The sequence below is a fragment of the Pristiophorus japonicus genome, chromosome X (assembly GCF_044704955.1).
Source record: "Pristiophorus japonicus isolate sPriJap1 chromosome X, sPriJap1.hap1, whole genome shotgun sequence".
Taxonomy (NCBI): domain Eukaryota; kingdom Metazoa; phylum Chordata; class Chondrichthyes; family Pristiophoridae; genus Pristiophorus; species Pristiophorus japonicus.
In genome coordinates, this window is record NC_092010.1 from 35,930,861 (window position 1) to 35,949,119 (window position 18,259).

The 18,259-nt window shown below is 44.6% G+C and overlaps 1 protein-coding gene across 3 annotated transcripts in view; it reads right to left on the bottom strand.

The window, feature by feature from the left end:
* The window catches only part of LOC139240874 (TRAF family member-associated NF-kappa-B activator), a 222,872-nt gene that overhangs the window by 23,625 nt on the left and 180,988 nt on the right, over nt 1-18,259 (bottom strand). For 2 of the 3 annotated variants that reach the window (XM_070869377.1, XM_070869376.1), the window contains exon 3: nt 13,777-13,984. The exons of the other annotated variant lie outside the window; for it this stretch is intronic. The gene's annotated coding sequence lies outside the window, so the exon portion shown is untranslated. The remainder of the gene's footprint in view (nt 1-13,776; nt 13,985-18,259) is intronic. 3 annotated transcript variants of the gene reach the window in all.

An 18,259-nucleotide genomic window follows, 5' to 3' on the forward strand; every position in this document is an offset into this window, starting at 1 on the left:
CTTCTCTGCCTCAACAATGGGACTTAACTCCCAACATGAGAAGCCAGTGCCCCACTCCACCAGTCTCACATTTCCCTTCCCCTCACAGCTGTCCTTATAGAATGAGAAATTTGCAGCATGGAAGGAGGCCATTTCGGCCCATCGTATCTGTGCCGGCCGACCAAGAGCTATCCAGCCAATCCCACTTTCCAGCTCTCGGTCCGTAGCCCTGTAGGTCACGGCACTTTAAGTGCACATCCAAGTACTTTTTAGACATGGTGAGGGTTTCTGCCTCTACCACCCTTTCAGGCAGTAAGTTCCAGACCCCCACCACCCTCCTGGGTGAAGACATTTTCCCTCAAATCCCCTCTAAACCTCCCCCCCAATTACTTTAAATCTATGGACCCTGGTTGTTGACCCCTCTGCCAAGGGAAACAGGTCCTTCCTATCCACTCTATCCAGACCCCTCAATTTTATATACCTCAATTAGGTCTCCCCTCAGCCTCCTCTGTTCCAAAGGAAACAGACCCAGCATCTCCAATCTTTCCTCATGGCCAACATTCTCCAGTCCAGACAACATTCTGTAAATCTCCTCCAACATTCTTGCAGATTTCCAGTGCAATCACATCTTTCCTGTAATGTGGTGAGCAGAACTGTATGCACTACTCCAGCTGTGGCCTAACCAGTGTTCTTTACAGTTCAAGCTCCTTACTCTTGTATTCCATGCCTCAACTTATAAAGGCAAGTATTCCATATGCTTTCTTAACCACCTTATTCAACTGGCCTGCTACCTTCAGGGCTCTGTGGACCTGCACCCCAAGGTCCCTTTGTTCCTCTACACTTTTTAGTGTTGTACCATTTAATGTGCATTCCCTTGCCTTGTTCGACCTCCCCAAATGCATTACCTCACATTTATTCAGATTGAATTCTATTTGCCACTGGTCTGCCCACCTGACCAGTTGATTGATATTTTCCTGCAGTTCGCAGCTTTCTTCTTCATTATCAACCACACAGCCTATTTTAGTGTCATCTGCAAACTTCTTAATCATACCAGCAACATTCAAGTCCAGGTCATTGATATATACCACAAAAAGCAAGAGACCCAGCACTGAGCCCTGCGGAACCCCACTGGAAACATCCTTCCAGTCACAAAAACACCCATCAACCATTACCCGTTGTTTCCTGTCTCTGAGCCAATTTTGGATCCAACTTGCCACTTTGCCCTGGATCTCATGGGCTTTTACTTTCGTGGGAGACCTTATCAGAAGCCTTGCTTAAGTCCATATACACTACATCGTATGCACTGCCCTCATCGATCCTCCTGGTTACCTCCTCGAAAAATTCAATAAAGTTAGTGTCCTCATGGCCTTTTTGAATTAAACTGTAAATCCACAATCAATTTGTGAGCAGTTTTGTGCTATGGACCTGTAACCACTGGGAGCCAAATTTGGACACCATGCCTCCTTCCCTTAATTCATTTCACCAGTGACTCTTTACAGATATCAGAGAGGGGGCTTTCATTCAAGCAGTCTTGGCTGGAGTCAAACCCAGTCCCAGAGGGGAAAGGATAGTACACTAACTCACTGCATTATCCAGTCCTTGGTTATATCTACCTGTGGTGTCACCAGGGATTGTATATTTCTCAGATACTGAAACATTGTATTTTCAAAATGCTGGTAATTATAAACTTAATGGGGGTAATTTTGACTTTAGGCGACAGTGTAAAATGGGCGATATTGATTCAGCCTCCCGTTAGACATCGCTCCTAATTTTCATTGAATCGGGAGAGATGTATAATGCGTGGCTGAATCAATATCACCCATTTTACACTATTACCCTAAGTCAAAATTAATAATAACTTTTATTTATATCGCGCCTTTAATGTAGTAAAACATCCCAAGGTGCTTCACAGCTGTGTTACAGCACGTTAGATATTGACAAGGAGGGAAAGAGAGAAAAAGCGGGAGAAGGGAGTGTAAAAGAGGTTAAAGGCTCGGGTCCGAAGCAGCAGCCAAAACGCAGATAGACACAGGTGAAAAAACTAAAAAAAAGACATTTAAATTACATTGTAAATAATACAGTAATGAGTATACAATAGTAAAATCAGTATAATAAAGATTAATTATAATTAAACAAAATGAAATAATATATACAATAATTATACATAAAGTTAAAATTAGAAAGTCAGCAATTAAAGCAAATTAAATGTTTTTAGCTTTCTTTAAATTACCCCCAGCGTTACCATAAATTTGCTAAAATAATCGATCTCAGAATTATCATTAACATCTTTTTTTTAAATATTTTTGTTTATATAGTGAGTGCAGAGGAGATCCTTGGGGAAATTGCCTTACGGAGTTACAGAATGTAATAATGCAACATAGCTGAATTAATGATTGCTAAACCGGTCTGGGTCAACGCACAATGTTGATCCATCTCCACTCAGCCGTCAGGCTCCTCCAAACCAATTCCCCCAGTGATGTCTTGAGCATTCACAGCATGGATGAAAAAATTAAATCGAAATATTCAGGGGAAAAAACAAATGTTAAAGTTTAAAGCTCTGGAACTCCCTTTCGAAACCACTCCGCCTCTCTTTCCTCCTTTAAGACGCTCCTTAAAACCTACCTCTTTGACTAAGCTTTTGGTCACCTGCCCTAATAGCTCCTTATGTGGCTCGGTGTCAAATTTATTTTTTGTCTTATAACACTGCTGTGAAGCACCTTGGAACGTTTTACTACATTAAAGGCGCTATATAAATACAAATTGTTGTTCATTCTGATAGCAAGACTTCCCCTTTGATTTTAATGAGGGCAAGTGGATTAATTTATCCACTTTGGTAGGAAAAACATAAGGACAAAGTATTATTTAAATAGTGATGGCTTGGGAAGTGTCGATGTACAGAGGGACCTGGGTGTCCTTGTACACCAGTCATTGAAAACAAACATGCAGGTGCAGCAAGCAGTTAGGAAGGCAAATGGTATGTTGGCCTTCATTGCAAGAGGATTTGAGTACAGGAGCAAGGATGTCTTACTACAGTTATACAGGGCCTTGGTGAGACTGCACCTGGAATATTGTGTGCAGTTTTGGTCCCCTTCCCTAAGAAAGGATATACTTGCCATAGAGGCAGTGCAGCAAAGACTGATTCCTGGGATGGCAGGACTGTCGTATGAGGAGAGATTGGGTCGACTAGGCCTGTATTCACGAGAGTTTAGATGAATGAGAGGGGATCTCATTGAAACGTATAAAATTCTGACTGGGTTGGACAGACTGGATGCGGGGAGGATGTTTCCCCGGGCTGGGAAGTCTAGAACAAGGGGTCACAGTCTCAGGATACAGGGTAGGAAATTTAGGACCGAGATGAGGAGAAATGTTTTCACTCAGAGGGTGGTGAACCTGTGGAATTCTCTACCACAGAAGGCTGTGGAGGCCAAGTCACTGAATATATTTAAGAGGGAGATAGATAGATTTCTAGAAACAAAAGGCATCAAGGGGTATGGAGAGAAAGTGGGAATATGGTGTTGAGATAGAGGATCAGCCATGATCATATTGAATGGCGGTGCAGACTCGAAGGGCCGAATGGCCTACTACTGCTCCTATTTTCTATGTTTCTATGTTTCTAAACCTTGGCTCTTAGCATTCAGCAGGCAATACTCATTCTTGTCATCATACAACCACAGATTGATAGCTGTATTCTGCCCGTGGGCTTGTACTCAGTCAGCTAACTGTAAAAAAAAATGAGTACTGCTTTGGTGGTTACTTGGCAGGAGGTTCAAGACTATAATTCGATCAAGTGGTTCTGATAACATCATAAACCACAAAAGTAACTATGGGATTGAAGGTTAGAGGGATTGCCACAAATGGCCAAATACTGTAATAAACACACTGGTTCTGGTACTGCTGAGGCCATGGATAGGTCATGTGAGGAATGCATCTTGTCAGAGCAGTGTGGCCTGTAAGTTAACTTGTTATCCTGGAGTTCACTTGATTGCCTTCAGATTTCAGGGAGACATTTCGCTGAACTCAATCTTCTCTGAGGCGTACGTGTGGTTCATTGCTCCCTTATGTAATTGTTCGGGTTGGATCAAGTCCATGATAATGCAAATTGTATTCAGTTTGCGAAGGGAATGAGGTTTATTTCCCCCTTCTCCTGGTGGTGTTGACTCCTTGCCCTCTACTTCCTCGCTTAAGAGACCTTTCGTTTCATGTAAGCCCCAAAAGGGAATGCATCATAGCTGAGCCAGGTTCTGTCCTCATCCGAAGTCCACACGCGTGCGATCAGGAGCGGGAACCCTGCCTCATTTTCCCCATCCCTAACCGAAGAGCACGGAGGCCAATTGTACTTCCACTTCCACGGCACCCCTCTGAGATCAACTACCTCAGAACAGGCCAGGGATCAAACCTTGATTTTAAAAAATACGTGGCTCAGTGGGTCGCACTCTCACTTCTGAGTCAGGAGGTTGTGGGTTCAAGTCCCACTCCAGAGACTTGAGCACAAAAAATCGAGGCTGACACTCCAGTGCAGTGCTGAGAGTGCTTCACTGTCAGCGGTGCTGTCTTTTGGATTAGACATTAAACCAAGGCCCGCCCCAGATCTGATGGCACTATTGGAAGAAGAGCAGGGAGTTCTCCTGATGTCGTGGACCATCATTCCTCCCTCAACCAACACCACCAAAAATAGATAATCTGGTTGTTCATCTCAATGCCGTCTGTGAAACGTTGCTGCCATGCGTACCCATGTCAGTGAACTACAGTTGCCCTTAGCGTCCTTGGGCCAGGGATGGGAATTGGGGGGGGGGGGCGGTGGAGGGAATAATTATCCTTGGTCCCTATCGAGTGAGTCCTGTTGGAAAATATGTGTGTGAATGTCAGAGGGGACAGGGTTCAGCAAGTATGTGATGCCTCCCACAGTTGAATAGTCAGACTTAAAGAATGGCCATTTGGCCAAGGTACGAGAGGGCATCTAGAACCCATGTAACCCACTGCACCTTGAGAAGGCTGGGAGCGGAGAAATTGGAGTTGGAAAATTGAAGGAAACAAACAGATGGAGTCTCACTCAGCAAAATTAAAATTTATTCCGTGGCACCTGAAGGACCCAACAATCTTCCAAGGGTCCCTATATGAAGCAGGCCTTATTTCTTTGCAAGTCTCTACATATTTTAAAGACCTGTTTACAAGCCATCTTGGTGGTTTAGAGGTAAGTGCCTCTCCAAGCTATGCAGATGAGGAAGGTCCCAGGGTATCTCCTGATCTGTGTGGAGTTACTTGGTCAACTGGGGAATCGCAATTGTCTAAGTGCTTCTGGGTTATGGAGGGAAAAACCAGCCGAAGTTCCCACTCACAATCGCAGTATAGTGAACCCTTGCTGGATGTGGGTCTGTGTGGACACCAGGTACAGAGACAGGCTCGGTTGAGAAGTCCCACTCCGCACCCTGTAATCAAATAGCCTTATAAATAATGGTCACTTGGGTGAGGTACTGAAGGCATGAAACCATATCTCAGTAAGGGAGCTTTCACAAAAGGAGGGGAAAATTGAAAAAAAATATTGGGGAGGAAAAATAAATGAGCAGCGAGATCTATTTGCTGCACATTGTGTCTGTTTTCTTTCTGTTACTGGTTCTCTTATTGCCTTTTCTTCAGTTGAGTTTCCGTTCTGAATTTAGTTCCTCTTTCACTGTGGTTGCTCGTTCTCTCAGCTGTTCAACTGGAAATGGGATGATGCTCTCATATACCAGCCAGGACAATGGTGAGGACTGGCACTGATTCACCTGTGCCAATCTCTGCATGTTGCCAGGCGTTGCTTCTGGTTTATAGTCTGGCATTGCAGTTAAAATACTATCTTAAAAGGAAAGTACAATGTTCTTCTGTTCCCACTGTTACAAGCAGTTTCTTTTTTCTGTGACAGTGATTCATGAGGGACAGGATGTATCCTGTTTATTACAATCGTGCATTGACAGCCCTGTGAGTGGCAGATGGAACCTGAACACAATGTGCTATGGAGGGGTAGTGATGAAGTTCATCACAGGCTGAGTCGCCGATCTTCACCCGTGCCCTACAAGGAGGGAGAATAACACTGGGTCTAATTTTGCACATATGATTGGTTATCTACGTGCTGGCAGATACCTGGGAGGAGGTGCTCTGAGTTCAGCATATAGTATGTGACACACGGAACCTAGACAGGGAGAATATGGGGAAAATAAAACCATATACCTTTTTACGATGCATTAAGTGGCAACAGAATCCTGCAGTAATCTAGGAGGCTACAGTGTCTTGAAAAGTTTTATCACAGTAGCCTATCATTATAATTATAGGTAGGATCACCTCTGGTTGAACATTTTTCATCTCGCGCATGGCCTGTCAAAGGCAGCAACAGGTTGGCTCCAGCAAATAACTGTATCGCAGACTACTTAAAACATCCTGATTCGACAATGGCCCAGATTACCCAAGGAATTATAAAGTGCTGTCGGAGGGTCATCGACCTGAAACGTTAACTCTGTTTCTCTCTCCACAGATGCTGCCTGACCTGCTGAGTATTGCCAGCACTTTCTGTTCTTATTTCAGATTGCCACCATCCGCAGTATTTTGCTTTTGAATTATAAAGTGCATTGAACTAAATGATTCAGCACAAAATGGTGTTACGAAGGCTCAATCCCAGCACTCTGTTTGCGCTTGCAACAAATGAAAGCTTCCACAGGCAGGGCCACACCTCCTATGAGTCAAAACGTAACCTGCGTGGTGACTGAGATAGAATGCCTCATGGTTAACAATTCACGCTTGTACTGCTGAGATCCGCACAAGACATGACTACACTCCTGACTATTCTGGTAGATGGAAACACGGCCACACTGACTTAACCATGTAGTTCAGGTTGAAACTACTAATCTAGTTTACTGCAAGAAAGAAATATCAGTCAGCTAGATAAAAGAGCAACACAATATTTAAGTTTCTAATTATTTAAACCATTTTCTGAAACCAACATGATAAAGTGTTTCACATTCTCAGAGTCACTTAAACTGAGTCGTTTGATGATCTTTTTATCAGTGTATGCCTCTCTGCTCCGAGTTCTGTCTCACCACAGTAACCTGGAAATATGGCTGAATTGAGTGAACTGAAGTCATAGTGGAAGGTTGCGTTACTTATACAAAATCAAAATACTGTGGATGCTGGAAATCTTCAATAAAAACAGAAAATGCTGGAAATACTCAGCAAGTCAGGCATCTGAAGAGCATTTGTGGAGAGAGAACCCGAGTTAACATTTCAGGTCAATGAACCTTCGACCGAACTCATCGACCTGAAACGTTAACTGTTTCTCTCTCCACAGATGCTGCCTGACCTGCTGAGTATTGCCAGCATTTTCTGTTTTTATTGCATGACTTATACCTGGTCCAGGCAGCTTCTCATGCCTCAGATCAAAAGCCTTTTCTACACTATGCAAGTTTCCTTGAAGAAGCCCCAGTTTCTTTTTCAACAGGCAGGCAGATAAACAAGTTTTCAACCAATTATATCTTCAAGGCAGATGGAGCATGAACTTTTTGACCTCAGGATGGGTTATTGAGTGTTCTTATATTACAAATAGCTTGCACTAACCAATCTTGATCTGAGTGTCAGCTGTATCTGAATGGGTAGCACTCTCACCCCTGAGTCAGAAGGTTGTGGGTTTAAGTTCCACTCCAAAGACTTGAACAAAAAAATCTAGGTTGAGGGAGTGCTGTTGGAGGTGCCGTCTTTCAGATGAGACATTAAACCGAGGCCCCGTCTGCTCTTTCAGGTGGACATAAAAAATCCCATGGCACAGTTTTGAAGAAGAGCAGGAGAGTTATCCCCTGTGTCCTGGCCAATAGTTATCCCTCAATCAATAACACTAAAAATAGATTATCTGGTCATTATCACATTGCTGTTTGTGGGAGCTTGCTGTGCGCAATTGTTTGTTGTGTTTCCTACATTACAACAGTGACTACACTCCAAAAGTACTGCATTGACTGTGAAGCGCTTTGGGACATTCTGAGGTCATGAAAGGCGCTATATAAATGCAAGTCTTTCTTTTTCTTTTCTGATTAGAGGCTGCTTACAGAAAGACATCAACAAAATCAGACTACAATGGATTGGGGTTCTGGCACAATTCAAATCATGGGAAACTTACGTGATGTGGCTGATCACTTTAAATTTGGTTACTGCTTGTTGGGAGACAATCTCTCAGTTGCTAATGTCTCTCTCAACTATCTTGCTTCCACGTGTTGGTGGAGATACACATTGCTGCCTTGTATATAAAATGGCGCAAGTAGAAACGACTCATGCAGACTTTTTACTTTAAAGGCGCAGCTGCGAATGATGGGGCAAAAGAGGACACTATCCTGTTTCCATTATAGTCAGATCAGCTGTACAGAATCATAGAACGGTTACAGCACAGAAGAAGGCCATTCGGCCTGCCGAGCCTGTACCGACTCTCTGCAAGAGCGCATCAGCCAGTCCCACTCTCCTGCCCTTTCCCCATACTTAGCCCTGCAAAATAATTTCCTTCAGGTACTTATCCAACTCCGTTTTGAAAGCTGTGATTGAGTCTGCCTCCACCACCCTCTCAGGCAGCGCATTCCAGATCCTAACCACTCTGTGTAAAAATGGTTTTTTCTCATGTCGCCTTTGGTTCTTCTGCCAATCACCTTAAATCTGTGTCCTCTGGTTCTTGACCCTTCTCCCAATGGGAACAGTGTCTCTCTATCTACTCTGTCCAGATCCCTCATGATTTTGAACATCTCGATCAAATCTCCTCTCAATCTTCTCTGCTACAAGGAGAACAACCCCAGCTTCTCCAGTCTATCCACGTAACTGAAGTCCCTCATCCCTGGAATCATTCTCATAAATATTTTCTGCACCCTCGCTAAGGCCTTCACATTCTTCCTAAAGTACGATGCCCAGAATTGGACACAATACTCCAGTTGAGGCCGAACCAGTGTTTTATACAGGTTCATCATAATTTTCGCACTTTTGTACTCTCTATTCATGAAGCCCAGGATCCCGTAAGTCATTTTAACTGCTTTCTCAACTTGCCCTACCACCTTCAACGATTTGTGCACACATACCCCCAGGTCTCTCTGTTCATGCACCCGCTTTAGGATTGTACCCTTTAGTTTACATTTCCTCTCCTCATTCTACCAAAATGTATCACTTCGCACTTTTCTGCGTTAAATTTCATCTGCCACGTGTCCGCCCATCCCACCAGCCTGTCTATGTCCTCTTGAAGTCTATCACTATCCATTAAGCAAATAAGGTAACTTTAAATACAATGGTGCATGTCACCTTTCTAATATAATTTATATCTTGTGTCAGTCAGCCCCATTGTACACTCGCCCATTACGATGTAACTATTTGTACTGCGCTATTTTGACAGACATTCGTCTGTCAAGCCCCGCCCCTCCCCGCCTGTACTGCACTTTTTTGACAGACATGCAACAAGCCCCGCCCTGTCAAGCCCCCCTCCCCACCGGCCCGAATTTTTCCCTCCACGCGGTGCCGGGAAGCAGGGCCTGAGGCTCCGACTCTCTTCGCCCTGACTCTCCCCCATCCCCCCAGCAGGCCTGAGCCCGAGAGCAGCAGGAGTGGGCCCGAGAGAGGCTGCGGGGAGAGTGAGAAAGAGAGGCTGGGGGCGAGAGAGAGTGAGAGACTCGGAGCGGAGCGAGGGAACTCAGGGAAGATGGATCACGTTCTTACAACCTCCTACAAGGGACATCGTTGGAGTGGATGATATCCAGAAGTCATGACACTGTCTCTATTCACATCATACCCAATAAACTTGTTAACAATCCGTACACAATGCCTGTCCCCCATCTATGGTGGGGTGGGGGCGGAAGGGTGCACTTGCACTGGGGTAAGGCACTTCGGCTGGGGGAGGGATGCACTTGCGCTGGGGTAAGGCACTTCGGCTGGGGGAGGGATGTACTTGCACTGGGGTAAGGCACTTCGGCTGGGGGAGGGATGTACTTGCGCTGGGGTAAGGCACTTCGGCTGGGGGAGGGATGCACTTGCGCTGGGGTAAGGCACTTCGGCTGGGGGAGGGATGTACTTGCACTGGGGTAAGGCACTTCGGCTGGGGGAGGGATGTACTTGCGCTGGGGTAAGGCACTTTGGCTGGGGGAGGGATGCACTTGCACTGGGGTAAGGCACTTCGGCTGGGGGAGGGATCACTTGCACTGGGGTAAGGCACTTCGGCTGGGGGAGGGATGTACTTGCGCTGGGGTAAGGCACTTCGGCTGGGGGAGGGATGTACCTGGACTGGGGTAATGCACTTTGGCTGGCCCTTGCTGTTTCTGGGGAGCTCTGTCCTCTGTCACTTCAGGAAGTCAAAGTGGATCGAGTTACAATTTGCAAAGTCAGTGAGACCTTGGGATGGGCGGTTCCAGTGACACATTCCAGTGAAACTTCAGAGACATGGCAGCTATTTTTGCAGCACAAGTAAGCACGTCCTTGATTTAACGCCTGCTTTCTTACTCCGTTCTAATTCAACCTTTGTCATTACAAGGCAATTGCTCCGTTTCGCCAGTGACTTATCCTGGTGTTAGCCACTTTACGAACAGGTTTGTTTTCACAGTGTGTCGCCCATCAGGCAAAGAGGCTCGGTGTCCAGCTACCTCTCTGTAGATTAGGGTAAGGTGCTTGCACTTACATAGCACCCCATCATGTCAAAACCTGTTAAAGTATTTTTACACAATTATTTTTTTTGTTAGATGATTATTATGGAGGCAAGCACAACAGCCAGTAACATCCTACTAACAGCAACAAGATGAATGATCACTTCATCTGATTTTTTTGATGGCATTGCTTGAGGCTGGAATTTGGCTGGACACCAGGAGAACGCCCTGCTTTTCTTTGAATAGTGTCACCTGAACAGGTAGATGGGATCCCTGTTTTAACCTGACATCTGAAAGACATTGGCCTTAATTCCCATTCAGTGGTTCAGGTGAATGTCAAAGACCCCATGGCACAATTTGAAGAGCATGAAGAATCTCCCGGTGTCCTCAACATTCTACCCTCGACTAACACCACCAAAAAACAGTTAACTACTGATTCATCTCATTGCAAGATTGTGGTATCTTGCTGTGTGCAAAATAAGTGCGGAATTTGTCAACATAACAGCAGTCACTGCACTTCAACATAGTTTGTTTTTTTGTCCCATTATAAAGCGCCTTGGGACGTTTCACTACGTTAAAGGCGTTATATAAATTCAAGTTGTTGTTGTTGTGAAGCACTTTAAGGAGCGATAAGGCACTATATAAATGCAAGCTATTTCTTCCCTATCATACTGTTCACAACCTTGGTGTCCTATTTGACCCCGAGCTGAGCTTCCGGCCCCATATCCTCTCCATCACCAAAACCACCTGCTTTTACCTCCGTAATATTGCCCATCTCCACCCCTGCCTCAGCTCATCCGCTGCTGAAACCCACAGCAATGTCTTTGTTACCTCTAGGCTTGACTATTCCAATGCTTTCCTGGCCAGTCTACCTTCCATCCTCCATCAACTTGAGGTCATCCAAAACTCGCCACCCATATCCTGACTCGCACCAAGTCCCGCTCACCATCACCCCTGTGCTCGCTGACCTACATTGGCTCCCGGTCCGGCAACACCTCGATTTTTAAAATTCTCTTCCTTGTGTTCAAATCCCTTCATGGCCTCGCCCCCCCTCCCTATTGTAGTAACCTTCTGCAGCCCTCCTCCAACAAGATCTCTGCGCTTCTCTAATTCTGGCCTTTTGCACATCTCCGATTTTAATCGCTACGCCATTGGTGGCTGTGCCTTCAGCTGCCTGGGCCCTAAGCTCTGGAATTCCCTCCCTAAAGCTCTCCGCCTCTCTCTCCTCCTTTAAGTCGCTCTTTGACCAAGCTTTTGGTCACCTGTCTTAATATCTCTTTATGTGGCTCTGTGTTAAATGTTGTCTGAGAACACTCCCATGAAGCGCTTTGGGATGTTTGTATTACATTAAAGGAGCCATATACATACAAGTTGTTGTTCTTGCTAACCGCCTGGTATAAATGTAACTATGGGAACAAACAGCAGGTGTCTTATGTAAATATATATTGGGTTACACATTCATTTTGAGTCAATAGATGGAATTTTTTAATAGTAGGTTGGTGTTGACTCACTCAATTATTAATTATATTTTCCTCCCTTTAAATATGAATAAACTGTTATCAAACAGAGTCTGGACGCATCATAAAATAGGGACATAGGAATACTTTATCGCTATTTTTGTGGAGAAACACTAGCTCTGACGTGATTTACTGTAATGTGCCTCCCATGCCTTTGTTGCCACAGCTGTTAACTTGTTGAGGGCCATCTTTTCACGTGCTAGCGGCAGTAAACGTGAGGAAGGGAAGAATGGGGTTAGAGATTTGGACCGCAGTAATATTGGGGTTTATTTTACTGCAGGATAAAGCAAAATGACAGACCACTTTAAATTATCACCACGAGAAACCAGCTAGTGGAGCAACTCATGTAACCCAAAGATGTTCGAAGTCTAGATGTCATCTTGAAATGGAGTTTTTGCAGATAAAGTAACTGAGAATGTCCAAGCTCTCCTCGGCATCAAGGTCAGATCATGTTACCGTGCCACATTATAATTTATAAGGCACGGATTAAGGTAACCATCCAGCTACCGTTACTCAACTGGTTGAGATGCACAAATGCCGCTGAAGTACGTTAAAGCAACAGTAAATGACCCACAAAGAAAAGCATTACTGGTGAGCTTTGCCCAGTGTGGTACGGAGTACGGAGCCATATAAACCAAGATGTTCTCAGGTTCCATCCACAGTCTGTGCTGAGTTAGCTGTTCACAGTCTGGGTAGTGTTAGGTAGTGTCTGGGTACTATCATTAACTTTAGGCCAGATAGAGGTGGGGTGGGGAATCAGCCAGGGTTCCACCCCGATCGTGATCTAGTGATCCCTGTGAGTGGACAGTGGGTGAGGACTGGATTGGGTTTTGCTGAGATACCCCCTCAGGGCGGAACAACCCACTGACACTCACCACGTAGGCCCATACTTGAAGAATGGCTGCTCCGGGTGAGTTACTGGAGGCCCGATGAAGTGTACCCTAATGTGAGTCAGAGCATTCAAAGGAAGAAGGGAAGAACATTCGGGCAGAACAAAACAAAGCAGAATCAGTGCTAGCATTGGAGAAAGTAACAAAATCACGAGTGGAGGAGGCAACGATCCTTCAAGCCCCAAAATTGTCGTTTGTATCCATGTATCGGACAGTTACTTGTGATTATTTTGTAGTACAACAGCAATAACAACTTGCATTTATAGCGCCTTTAATATACAAATATGTGGCAAGGCACTTCACAGAAGGAAAAATAAGGAAAATCTCCAACCCGTGGAACATGTTACATGGTAAAGCTCCCTGTGTTCACTGCTGTAGGATCATAATGATTAATTAATTATCAAAAGGATTACATCTGCCTCTAATTGAAAATGTCCGTAACAAGACACTGGTTCTGGAATGACACACTAATTCACACTAATTACAGTATTAACTTAATAGCGTCCCATGTATCAGCATTGTTTATTAATCATGTTATGTATAAAGCCTTCATGGATGAACTACTGCTGAACAAAAGAAATGAGGAGACTACCCAGACTGATGATTTTGTTCCGTGCACTGTATGTTTATAAAGCTGTCCTATCCAATCATCATTGAATCTAGCTGTTTAATCAACTATTAAACATAAAATACAAACAGAAAATGCTGGGAATACACAGCAAGGCAGTCGCCATCTGAAAAAAGAACAATTGCCTTAACATTTGAGGTCCATACCTGTTGCTTTGTTCAGTTGCATGATCTCACCCTGAACATTAATCGACCTCTCTCTTTCGCATGCTGACAGACCAGCTTTCTATTTCAACCATGTTCCGTCTTTGCTTCAGATTTCCAGCATTTCTTTTCCTCTTTGTTGAAGGCGTGTTATTTCATATCAATGGTTGAAATGCTTGCAGGTTACAGTCCCATTTAATCCGGATAACATCTGAATAGTGGCATGGAAATATGTGAGCTTCAGTGCTAAATAAAGTCATATCGATGCATTTACTTGGAGTACTGCGTGCAGTTTTGGTCTCCATATTTAAGGAGGGATATACTGGCATTGGAGGCAGTTCAGAGAAGGTTCACTCGGTTGATTCCTGAGATGAGGGGGTTGTCTTATGAAGAAAGGTTGAGCAGGTTGGGCCTCTACTCATTGGAGTTTAGAAGAATGAGAGGTGATCTTATTGAAACATATAGGATTCTGAGGGGACACGACAAGGTGGATGCAGAGAGGATATTTCCGCTCATAGAGAAAACTAAAACTAGGGGACATAGTCTCAGAATAAGGGGCCGCCCATTTAAAACTAGGGGGCATAGTTTCAGAATAAGGGGTCACCCATTTAAGACGGAGATGAGGAGGAATTTCTTCTCTCAGAGGGTCGTAAATCTTTGGAATTCTCTGCCCCAGAGAGCTGTGGAGGCTGGGTCATTGAATATATTTAAGGTGGAGATAGACAGATTTTTGAATGATCAGGGAGTCAAGGGTTATGGGGAGCGGGCAGGGAAGTGGAGCTGAGTCCATGATCAGATCAGCCATGATCTTATTAAATGGTGGAGCAGGCTCGAGGGGCCAGGTGGCCTACTCCTGCTCCTATTTCTTATGTTCTTATGTTAAGGGGAAACTAGATAAACGCATGAGGGAGAAAGGAATAGAAGGATATGCTGATGGGATGAGAGGAAGAGGAGTGGGAGGAGGCTCGTGTAGAGCATAAACACTGGCATGGACCAGTTGGGCCTAATGGCCTGTTTCAGTGCTGTAAATTCTGTGTAATCGAGAGATCTCCCTTTACTCGGTGGATCTGTGCTGATCACAGTGAGGGATATCTATGCTGGGAAATGGATTATTGGGGCAGCTGGTGGGGGAGGGGGGGTTTCTCAACCCCAGCATGACCTTCAGGGGAGGAAATGGTGAGCAAATGCAGAAGAAAAGCAAAAACAACAGTGTTACTCACAAAATGAACGCTGTGATTCAACTGAGAGTGTGTGGGCGAGCCTTCGCACTTGACTGAGGCCCAGCCACAGATATTGGTAACTGAAAGTCTTCTATGGTCACGTGAGCAGTTTGTTCAACGATTTTGTTTTGTAAAAAGCAACAAACTTTGGATGTTTGACGATGTGAGGGTTAGTGGAACCTCCTTCTCGGAGCTCCTAGTCAAAGTGCATTGTTACTTACCAAGTAACTCCTTTACTATTTCCAGTGAAAAGGTAAAAAAGCAAGTATAAAAGCAGGGACCATGCAGGGTGGGGGCAGGGAACACAAAAAATAATGAACAGAAATAAATGTACCCCTAAGAAAAGTCCAAATTTTTTTTTAACGTCTTTCCAGGTAGTGGACTGAATTAATGCCTTCGGGTTTCCTTGGACTTCTCCAGTTATCTTCAGTCTCACAATCTTACACTGGCCTAGATTGAAATCCAGCCCAGATTGCTGGGATAAAATTCTCTTCTATCTTGGGAGCTGTAAGGCCTCTATGTAAAATGCGCTTTGGACTGTCTCAATCCAGTTCCTAGTTTGCATGGACTCATAGCCCTAAATTGCCCTAATTTAGCACTCCAATCTCACTCCGAGAGGCCACAAGATAGTTGGTATAGCAAATAGAAAAAGTGTCACACAGGTACATTTGGAGATTGGAGCGGAGGCTTTGGAGTTTTGTTATGCTTCCAATCCATGCTATAACTGACCTGGAAGTACTTGATGCTGAAACTTTGTGCCCAAAATAGAACAATGTCCCAATTCCAGGCCCGAGTCTCCAGGACCAACAACAACTTGCTTTTATATAGCGCCTTTAACGTAGTAAAACATCCCAAGGACCTTAAAGACTAATTGAAAGATGATTGCCACGCATACTGTGTTTGGTAATGTTACCTCACATTGAAGGAGTCAACTGACTGAATCAAATCCCAGACAGAAGCCACCAGGAATGACCTCCATTCAAATGACCAAACCACATCTTAGACAACATAGGAACAGGATGAGGCCATTCAGCCCCTCAAGCCTGTTCCGCTATTCAATTAGATCTTGGCTGATCTGTATCGCAACTCCATTTACCCGCCTTGGTTCCATATCCCTTATTTTGAGTGCCAACTTCTTCTTGGCTTGTATCTTTCCTTGTTGGACTCGTGAGGGTAGCAATTCCAATTCTGCACTTCTACCCCTTGAGGTTTGCTTCAGTATGTTTCCAATGGCTATGCCCCACCTCCTCGCTAGAATTCCACTCCCTTCCAGGCCCCTACCCCACCACTTGCTACCTTTTGGACTTGGTAACAAGAACGAGCCCAACATGTGAGAGAACAAAAGAAAAGACATTTTGTTTACAGAACAGGCTATCAATCGGAAAGAAGAGCTTGTATTTATAAAGCAGCTCATCACATCGCCCAGGCACCTCATTGTGCGAGGCCCCTTGGGGAAGAGTGACCATAATATGGTGGAATTCTGCATTAGGATGGAGAATGAAACAGTAATTTCAGAGACCATGGTCCAGAACTTAAAGAAGGGTAACTTTGAAGGTATGAGGCGTGAATTGGCTAGGATAGATTGGCGAATGATACTTAGGGGGTTGACTGTGGATGGGCAATGGCAGACATTTAGAGACCGCATGGATGAAGTACAACAATTGTACATTCCTGTCTGGCATAAAAATAAAAAGGGGAAGGTGGCTCAACCGTGGCTATCTAGGGAAATCAGGGATAGTATTAAAGCCAAGGAAGTGGCATACAAATTGGCCAGAAATAGCAGCGAACCTGGGGACTGGGAGAAATTTAGAACTCAGCAGAGGAGGACAAAGGGTTTGATTAGGACAGGGAAAATGGAGTACGAGAAGAAGCTTGCAGGGAACATTAAGGCGGATTGCAAAAGTTTCTATAGGTATGTAAAGAGAAAAAGGTTGGTGAAGACAAACGTAGGTCCCCTGCAGTCAGAATCAGGGGAAGTCATAACGGGGAGCAAAGAAATGGCGGATCAATTGAACAAGTACTTTGGTTCGGTATTCACTAAGGAGGATACAAACAACCTTCCGGATATAAAAGGGGTCAGAGGGTCTAGTAAGGAAGAGGAACTGAGGGAAATCTTTATTAGTCGGGAAATTGTGTTGGGGAAATTGATGGGATTGAAGGCCGATAAATCCCCAGGGCCTGATGGACTGCATCCTAGAGTACTTAAGGAGGTGGCCTTGGAAATAGCGGATGCATTGACAGTCATTTTCCAACATTCCATTGACTCTGGATCAGTTCCTATGGAGTGGAGGGTAGCCAATGTAACCCCACTTTTTAAAAAAGGAGGGAGAGAGAAAACAGGGAATTATAGACCGGTCAGCCTGACCTCAGTAGTGGGTAAAGTGATGGAATCAATTATTAAGGATGTCATAGCAGTGCATCTGGAAAATGGTGACATGATAGGTCCAAGTCAGCATGGATTTGTGAAAGGGAAATCATGCTTGACAAATCTTCTGGAATTTTTTGAGGATGTTTCCAGTAAAGTGGACAAGGGAGAACCAGTTGATGTGGTATATTTGGACTTTCAGAAGGCTTTCGACAAGGTCCCACACAAGAAATTAATGTGCAAAGTTAAAGCACATGGGATTGGGGGTAGTGTGCTGACGTGGATTGAGAACTGGTTGTCAGACAGGAAGCAAAGAGTAGGAGTAAATGGGTACTTTTCAGAATGGCAGGCAGTGACTAGTGGAGTGCCGCAAGGTTCTGTGCTGGGGCCCCAGCTGTTTACATTGTACATTAATGATTTAGACGAGGGGATTAAATGCAGTATCTCCAAATTTGCGGATGATACTAAGTTGGGTGGCAGTGTGAGCTGCGAGGAGGATGCTATTAGGCTGCAGAGTGACTTGGATAGGTTAGGTGAGTGGGCAAATGCATGGCAGATGAAGTATAATGTGGATAAATGTGAGGTTATCCACTTTGGTGGTAAAAACAGAGAGACAGACTATTATCTGAATGGTGACAGATTAGGAAAAGGGAAGGTGCAACGAGACCTGGGTGTCATGGTACATCAGTCATTGAAGGTTGGCATGCAGGTACAGCAGGCGGTTAAGAAAGCAAATGGCATGTTGGCCTTCATAGCGAGGGGATTTGAATACAGGGGCAGGGAGGTGTTGCTACAGTTGTACAGGGCCTTGGTGAGGCCACACCTGGAGTATTGTGTACAGTTTTGGTCTCCTAACTTGAGGAAGGACATTCTTGCTATTGAGGGAGTGCAGCGAAGGTTC